General features: G+C 37.7%; 1 long non-coding RNA gene across 1 annotated transcript; it reads right to left on the bottom strand.

Annotated features, from left to right (window-relative positions):
• Window positions 1–1,217: 1,217 nt before the first annotated feature.
• On the bottom strand, window positions 1,218–7,061 carry LOC127629882 (uncharacterized). Its single transcript, XR_007968813.1, has 4 exons — window positions 6,972–7,061; window positions 5,517–5,747; window positions 1,995–2,266; window positions 1,218–1,664 (listed from the first exon to the last, which is right to left on the bottom strand). It is a non-coding gene; the product is annotated as an uncharacterized LOC127629882 (long non-coding RNA).
• Window positions 7,062–7,326: the final 265 nt, after the last annotated feature.

Here is a 7,326-nt window from a genome sequence, read left to right as displayed (position 1 = left end):
TATCAGCAGAGGCACGTGTTAACCGGGCAGATGCCATTAACAAGTCTCTCTGTCCACATTTGCGGCCATTTTGTGCAATCCTTCTGTCCATACGCATTCATACACCTATTCATACACACCTCTACCATCTTCTCATGTACAATAAGCTTATCCATTACCATATCTAATCATGTTACTGTTTAGTTTGAAGTTGGAAGTCAGAAGTTTATTATTAATTGGTATTACTGCATCAATAAATTTTGTTATACTTTAAAGAGGAGCGTTTTGCTATTGTTCTGCATGCACCTGTGCAAAGGGCTGGCAGGGGACATCAGTGCTTAGATTTCAGCCTTCATTGTTCATCTTTTGAATGTTGATGTTCTCCGGATGTCGACTTTTCTAAGAGAACAATCCTATATTGAGACTGCTGTACTGTCTGGTTATAAGTGCCTGATTCAGGGTGGTGCCCAGGCAATATTATTACTTATTAATATTCTATTGAATTTGATAACTGATAGTTATCTTTGATGATTTGAAGGATTAATAAGCTCATGTTGATTCTAATCAATGTTCTATTGCTTTTAATAATTAATAATTATCTTTGATAATTGTTGATTTGAAGGATTAATAAGCTAATGTTGATTCTAATCAATGTTCTATTGATTTTCTTAATTAATAATTATCTTTGATAATTGTTGATTTGACGGATTAATACACTAATGTTGATTCTAATCAATGTTCTATTGATTAAATAATTAATAATTATCTTTGATAATTGTTGATTTGAAGGAGTAATACGCTAATGTTGATTCTAATCAATGTTCTATTGATTAAATAATTAATAATTATCTTTGATAATTATTAATTATTGCTAATAATCAAACCCGCCCCTGAATGAACCCCCAACATTGTCATGCTTGTATGAATCAAACATTACTTGTGTGCTAACCGATTGTTTGCAACAGATCAAGGATAGGCAAGGAGGAGGTGGGAACCAGCTGAAACATAACGTTTAATGGTAAAACACAACATAAAGCATAAAAGAACAGTCTCTCTCTCCTACGAACCGGTATCTCCGGCTGCCCCTTATCTCGCTATCCCACTGATCAGCTGATTCAGCCGGCCACTCACTCCTCGTCGTCACTAGGGATGGGCATTCATCAAACGAATATTCCATTATTCTATTATTTAAATTAAGCCAATTAATGAGAAAGAGACGTAAAATAAATTTTTTTGTCATAAAGGTTGCGTCACCATTAAAAAAAACAAGCTTCTAATTATATTCAAAACTAGCTTATATCATGTCCTGTGTTTTAAAAAATATATATATTTAAACAAGCAATGCGTGAAAACAAAAAAAGAATAGAATGAAAGCATTTTAGCTCACGCAAATCAAAGAAAAAGAAATCGCTAATGAAGTAGACTGACACAGTTAATGTACAGGACGACTATAAACACTCGCCATATAATAGTTATCATGTTTATATTGTATCTCGTGTCATGTTTTTGTTGAGAAAAACAAGCATATCCATGTGCTCAATAAACTATACTCATTTATACACACCAGTTTATATGATGGAATGTCCCTTACCTTCTCTAGCATAGTCTTTCTCGGATGCCATGTTTGATGTTTATAGAAGCATTGCGGGGATTACGTTGCAATGGGGACACTACTTTCTGATGAGCTGCACATAGATGAGAGTACATTGTACACCGCTTATCCAGTACATTTAATCAGGAACCAAGCTTTCTCACAGTAACCTGCTTTTTTGGTGTCCATCTGAACATACTGACAGAAACGATTGCTCAACAAATGTGATCAACTTGTGTCCACACTCAACAGCGCCACCCAGTGCATTCTGTAATAACTGGCAGTTTTAGCTTGTGTGTTCAGGATTTAACGTGCATCTCACTGTATATATGGCCAGCAAAGCAAAACTTTGCAAAATTCAAATAGTATTTTTACTATTTTAATAATTATTGCAGCATGAATATTTGACTACTCATGCACATACCTAGTCATCACCCTCTTCCCCTGGCCGATTCAGGCCGGGCGCCACAAGTCTGATGGCTGTTCTGTCAGCTGGTGGCCCACACCGCCTCCTGTGAGAGAGACAAGGGGAGGCATGGGGAGAGGGAAAGGGCGAGCAGAGACTCAAAGAGAGAGAGAGAAGAACTTGCTTCCCATCTCCAGGACGCGCTGTCGCCAGGTCCTCAACTGCCCCTTAACTGCTGGTGGGCACCAGCTCGCTCCTCCTCCAGTGGATGACAGCTCCTCCTCTTGCCCCTGGTAATGTAAACAGTTTGACAATGCTGCACACTCATTCTCTATCTCGCTCTTATTGCATGTTCAGCTGTTTTAAGGCATCTCTCCGCTATCACTGTAATGAGAAACAGCTGTTAGAGATCATGTCAACCAGCTTGACGAGCCACACCACTCCCTGTCTCCCGCAGACAGACACACGACCATGCCCCCATCACCATAGTTATGTATCCATGTTGTCAGGGGAAGTTAGTGTGACATGTTTACTAATATTTATGACTTCTGAAATTGACTTCTTGTAATTGTTATATTGCATATTTAAATACATTATTTTCATGTTTAATAAAGTATATTTCATCCCCATCATTTTTGAAACATCATTTTATGTTTTTAGTTAACTGTGTTATTGTATGCATTGTATAGACATACTATTGTAGTATATAAAAATAAGAAAGTCTTCCATTGAACTTGTATCAGTTGTACTTGTATCTTGTATTGTTCTGGTGCCCCCCTGTAGGGAGTAGGTGCACTATGCAGACTGCACAATATGCGTACAGGGAGCGGCAGTTTGACAGTTTTAGAAATAAATGCTTTTTGAGTTATAACTAATAATAAAAAGTGAATATCCTTTCTTATATGCTGAGAACTTTCCTGACCCATGAATTCTAATAAATACACATTTTATTTCTTCGATTATTTATCTTCTTTATATATACATCTGTGTCGATTTATATGTATTTTTATTTACTTTATTTAAATTTATTATTTTTCCTTCACCTGTGACCTAGTCTTTATGACTCTGTAATTGTATTCATACATTGTTATTTCTGTGTCATTTTGTACATCTCATTGAACATTTAACCTTCTGTTTTTCAATAAAAATATCCACCATTTTAGCACAATGTGTGAACTTTTCAGACAGTCCCTCATCACACCCTTTACAGTACTAGCACATTTCAGCACAATGTGTGGACTTTTCAGACGATCCCATACCCACCACATGAACAATTTCCAAGATACATCAATGTTAAATAAACAATCTGAAAAATGTTGCAGTGGCACCATCTGACCAGTTTAACGAGACAAACCGCTTCTCGTTTTGATTTGATACATGACACATCATTTATATTTAAATACGGGTCGATCCCATATATTACAGGTCAGGTGGCAACCTTACCTTAAGATCTGGTATCAATTTAGATGGCGCTTTAAATTTATAGATGCATCCTTTTTGGGTCCATTATGCAATAACCACATATTTCCTCCATCGTGTTTGGACTCATCATTTTCAGTGTGGTATGACAAGGGCATTAAACAATTCAAAAATTTGTATGTTGATGGTGTCTTTGATAGTTTTGCCGACCTGCCTGCTACACATCTGTTTCGCTATTTTCAAATTCGAAATTTTGTATCTAGATGTTTCCCTAATTTCCCCTCTGCACCTCCAGAACAGCCTTGTGAGAGCTTGCTCTCATATAATCCTCATCAGAAAGGAATGATTTCAAAGATATATTACGTTATTCTGGCCTTAAGCAGTCAGTTGAGTACCACAATTAAGAATGCATGGGAAATGGAATTAGGAGTACAAATAAGTGAAGAGTTTTGGGAATGTGCTATAGATAGGATACAGTCTACCACTTCTTGTGCTCGTCTCGGACTCATCCAATTCAAAGTTTTGCAGGGTCCATTGGTCTAAGTCGATACTTTCTGTAATATATCCAGAAGTGGAAGACAAATGTTATAAGTGTCATGGCTCTCCCTGTCATCTTAGTCATATGTTTTTTCTTTGCCCTGATCTGTATGGTTTTTGGACTGGTTTCTTTATTATTATGTCCTCTATTCTCAGAGTAGATTTAAAACCTTGTCCACTGATTGCTATATTCGGGATCCCTGATGCCTCACTTCCATTAAGTACTATACAGAAGGATATTATAGCTTTCACATCCTTAATAACAAAATGTTCCTTACTGTTGCATTGGAAGTCTGCTAAATATCCATCCATCTCCCAGTGGCTTAGGGACACAATGTTTTTTTTTAAAACTCGAGAAAATAAAGTATATGTTGAGGGGATGTACTGACAAGTTTTTCCACAAATGGCAACTCTTTATTTCTTATTTTATGGAGTTACAGACACTACCCATTTGAATTTTTGCCTGTTGTTGGATTTTATAACATATAAACAACCTGAAATATATGTGAATTAGCCATGTTGAGCCGGGGGGCTCAACATGGCTAATTCATGGCTAATTTTTTTTATGTGTGTATATATATGTGCGTATTTGTATATAACAAAAATGTTAATTGTATTGTGTCATTATGACAGGAAGTATGCCTTTTTTCTCTCAATAAAAATATTTTTGAAAAAAAAAAAAAAGAAGTAAAACTTTCTAAATTAGGAAAGAAAATACTGAGTGCATCTTTAAAAGCTATTAATTTGAAAAATAGATGTAATTGTCAAATTCAGATTACAAATTTTTAAATCTAAACAACTATTAACTGCTGCTATTTAAGGTTTGGTGGATGTAACATGAACCAGAAATGTGCCTATATTAAAGATGCATTTGGAGGGGGGCCTGGGTAGCTCAGGAAGTAAAGATGCTTAATACCACACATGGAGTCTGGGTGTGCTGAGTGCATCCAGTCAGGCTTTATAAGCAACCAATTGGCCCAGTTACAAGGGGGGTAGAGTCGCTTTGGGCTAACCTCCTTGTGGTCGCTATAATGCGGTTTTTGCGTGGATGCCGCAGAGAATAGTGTGAAGCCTCCACACGCACTAGATCTCCGTGGTAACGCACTCAACGAGCCATGTGATAAGATGCGCGGGTTGCCGTCTCAGACGCCAAGGCAACTAAGATACGTCCTCTGCCACCCGGATTGAGGCGAGTTACTAAACCACCACAAGCACCAAATTGGTGCATTGGGAATTGGGCGTGCCAAATTGGGGAGAAAAAGGGGAGAATATCACTGATCTATATATATATATATATATATATATATATATATATATAACTGGATTGCTCATGACGTCACAACAGTGAAGCTACTGCGCCGCCTTCCTGGTATTCCTAACATTCTGTATTCCTATGGGTCTCAATGGGAAATCGTCTATTTTGGTGAGTAATTTTTACCTATCCAGTCACTTTAAAAAAAAAAATTTAAGTCTGCATATACTGCATCACAATGCAATCTTCCTAAATATGTAATTAGTTATTTATTTTTTCCCCTGCTTATTGTAAGTGTGAGCGTGTAATTTTACTCTTTGCAGCAGCATTACCTTCAGTGGTGCACGTGTTACCTCAATAGAAGCAGTGTTGATTTGCCATCAGGAGAACCGAGCGGGCCGCTGTGTCGGCCGCGATAATCTAAAATGAGCCGCCACGTTATGCTGAACGGACCACAAAACTACGCCGCGATATGCAGAAAAGGACAGCGAACTTCCCCCACTACAACTTTTGGGCCAGTTGCTATGTAAAATCCCAGGCCGACTTCTCTTCCCAGTCCAGCCCTGTCAAGGAGCACATGGATATTGTAGAAGTTAAACAAGGTAAGTTTGGATTTCAATAAACATCCCACTGAATGTTAGATAAAACTGTAATTGGTTTGCAAAAGGAAGAAAAGCTGTAAGAGACAGATGTCAGCCTGGCTTCACTGAAGACAGGGCTTAAAGTGAAAAAAATTGCTGAGCCTGAACTTTTTTTGGGGGGTTGTTTTGCAGAGACGGACTTATCTTCAAATGGAACCATTTATTTTTAAGTATTACGGCTGTATCTTAATGGCATCTTTTTATTAATGAAGGCCAGTATCACTGATATTTTATTTAGTATACTAAATTTTATGGTTATAAAATAGTCCGCAATGCATAAATTATAAATTAAATTCGATTAATCCTTATTAAAGCTACAAGCGTTCTTTAGTCAAAGAGTAGTTAGTAGTTTTCTCTGTTCCCTTTGTTCTTTGGTTAACTTTACTGACAGACAGAATTAGTGGCTACTGTCACTTTAAGATGTACAGCTGGTGACAGGATCTCACGCGTCTCATTCTCTCACTACTCTTTACTTCCATTTAAGATTTTATTTAACTCATTTAAAGTTAATAATGATTGATTCTTGTGAGGATACTCGACAAAACGGACATTTTGGCATAAATGTGTGTGTTATTGTTCGTTCAAGCGCGAAAGAGAATTCGATACTGGTTCGCGACTTTTTGTGCCTCGTGTGTGTGTGTGTGTGTGTGTGTGTGTGTGTGTGTGTGTGTGAGGACATTTACTGAAGTGCGTTCTCTTTTGTCTTGTCGCACATTAATGGTTTAAAGCATTTGGTGGACAAACTAATAACTAATAAGAGCTAAAGAATGACAAAGAACGGATGCAGCGTTAATTGTGTTAAATATTTTAAAACATTAAAGCTGGACAAAAAAAAAAAGAAATCGCATACGTTAACGTTGACAGCACTAAAGGTGCGTACACACTGCAACGTTACTTGTCATACATTGCTGACAGAAATTAAAGCGGTTTAAAGTGGACTCGTTTTCATGGTAGGCCTACACATAATGTTTTTTTTAGTAAGCTACACAGAATGTTCTACATTAAATATTTAACTAACAGTCTGAAGTTACCTAGCAGCAGCGTATGTTAATGTTAGCTCAGTGAACGTAAGGCTAACATCAAAAGGTGTAGACAGAAAATATGATTATGCTGACCTGAGCTAATTTACGAAATCAACCAACTCACATCTCCTTTCTTTTCATCCATGATGACATTAAGTCACCTAATGTTGTTTCTGGAGTTCTGCGCTCCATGCTTTCACCGACGACGCTAACGTGAGGTATGGATCTCAATAACACTGTTGCCAGGACCCGCCCTGCTCGGCTTCTGATAGGCTTGTGACGTTAGTTAGAGCTGCGCTCCTCTCATATGATTGGTAGGTGAAATCAATTGACTCTAAAATATTAAACCGCATTCAAGTTCCCAGTTTCAAATGCAGCCGCGCGGTATGCGCGCTCATAATGGAAGCGGCGCACTCGTTTTTTCCAAGCGCGTCCGCGCCGAAAGTGCGTCCGACTGTAATTGGCTAGTTGATTTTACG

The sequence above is a fragment of the Xyrauchen texanus genome, chromosome 36 (genome assembly GCF_025860055.1).
Source record: "Xyrauchen texanus isolate HMW12.3.18 chromosome 36, RBS_HiC_50CHRs, whole genome shotgun sequence".
In the NCBI taxonomy this organism is placed as follows: Eukaryota; Metazoa; Chordata; class Actinopteri; order Cypriniformes; family Catostomidae; genus Xyrauchen; species Xyrauchen texanus.
Note: the sequence above shows the minus strand (reverse complement) of the source record. Positions and strands in the feature narration are given on the sequence as shown.